Source organism: Orycteropus afer, unplaced genomic scaffold, assembly GCF_000298275.1.
Source record: "Orycteropus afer afer isolate SDZICR_OR568_19922 unplaced genomic scaffold, OryAfe1.0 scaffold00148, whole genome shotgun sequence".
NCBI lineage: Eukaryota > Metazoa > Chordata > Mammalia > Tubulidentata > Orycteropodidae > Orycteropus > Orycteropus afer.
The window spans coordinates 928,080-929,935 of record NW_006921735.1 but is presented as its reverse complement, the minus strand read 5'-3'; the positions used below and the strand labels follow the sequence as shown (position 1 = coordinate 929,935).

At 38.9% G+C, this 1,856-nt stretch overlaps 1 protein-coding gene across 1 annotated transcript in view; it reads left to right on the top strand.

Annotated features, from left to right (window-relative positions):
- Positions 1 to 1,856, top strand: part of LOC103201376 (dystrophin-like) — a 2,052,823-nt gene that overhangs the window by 1,425,277 nt on the left and 625,690 nt on the right. The window lies entirely within an intron of this gene.

Below are 1,856 nucleotides of genomic sequence, written 5' to 3'. Positions count from 1 at the left end.
TTGCATAGTATTCCATTGTGTGTATGTACCATAGGTTGGTTATCCATTCCTCAGTTGATGGACACCTAGGTTGTTTCCATCTTTTGGCTATTGTAAATAGTGCTGCGATGAATATGGGTGTGCATATATCCATTCTTGTCATGACTCTCACGTCTTCTTTAGGGTATATACCTAGTAATGGAATGGCTGGATCAAATGGTGTTTCTAATTCCAAGTTTTGAAGGAATTGCCATACTGCTTTCCACAGTGGTTGTACCATAAAATGCCTTTCTTATTTGTCTTCACCCTTCTACATTCTTCTCCTTCAAGGACCATCTCAATTTCCTTCTCCATGGAACATTCACATTGATATCAGCCCACTTTGATTTATCTCTTTTTTGAATTGGCCTTGCACAGTTGAATGAGAAAATTAGGATTTGCAAATCAGTGTTATCAACTAAGTAACAAAGATAGGAAAATTTCAACAAAGGACCCATCTACAGTGTCCCACTCAAATGGTTTCTGTATGGACTATTCCATTAAAAAAAAAAAAAAAACCACAATTGCCTTTGAGTTGATTCTGATGCATATTGACTCCATGTGTGTCAGAGTAGAACTGTGCTCCATTGGGATTTCAGTGGCTGATATTTTAAAAGTAAATAGCCAGGCCTTTCTTCTGAGGTGCCTCTGGGTGGACTCGAACCTCCAGCCTTTTGATTAGTAACTGAGCACTTAACCATTTGCACCACTCAGGGACACACTGATAGGTTAGGTTCCATGGAGTTGATTCCAACTCATAGCGACCCAATGTGCAACAGAACGATATATTGCCTGGTCCTGTGCCATCCTTACAGTCCTTGCTATGCTTGAGCTCATCGTTGCAGCCACTGTGTCAATCCATCTCTTGAGGGTCTTCCTCTTTTTCACTGACCCTCCACTTTACAAAGCTTAATATCCTTCTCCAGAGACTGCTCCCTTCTGATCACATGACCAAAGTAGATGAGACCAAGTCTGTCCATTCTCACTTCTGAGAAGCGTTCTGGCTGATTATAGTTGGTGATTAAATCTTATCTTTCTAGCCAAATATAAACTCCTCAAGGACATACTCTTATATTCTCCAAGTTACATAGTTGAGTGTACAGCATACACTTAGCAATTACTGATTGATCAATTCACTGAATCTTAACACCTATTATTATTAAACTTTTCAAATTCTCAATAAACTACAAGGTATCACACTCCAGCCCTTACTGACATGTTATTATTTTTCATAGCACCCTGATTATATTCTCAGAGCAGTTTTTATAAACTGTATATTATTTATATAGTTGTTTACTTTGTTACAGTCTACCACCTTCCCTAGACTCTAAGTTCCACAAAGGCAGAAACCTTTGTGTCTCCAGCCAAGTACTTCACATATACTAAGATCTCAAAATGTGTTAGATGGATGAATGATCTAGATATATGTTTTTATTGTGAACTATCTTTTTCTCTATGTTGCTTTATGCCCATCTTCTCCAAAAATAAAGTCCTTCAGGCAAAGGACTAAGGATTATACATCTTCTGTGTTCTTCTCTATATCATGCTTCTCTGTATCAGCACTTCTCTTAGTGTACATAAGAATTGCTGGGAAAGCTTGTTAAAACGTAGGCTGTTACGAGGTGCCATCAAGTCAATTCCAACTCATACCAACCCCATATAACACAGTAGAACTGCCCCATAGGTTTCTCTAAGCTATAATCTTTCAACTTCAAAAATGATGTGGTGGCATCAGACCACATCTAACTTCAGGGAAAGGAAAGAGAATCAAGAGCAGCATCAGCCCAGGCTGATTCTTATGAGATGGAGGACAGACATACCTCCTCCCTCCACTCCAT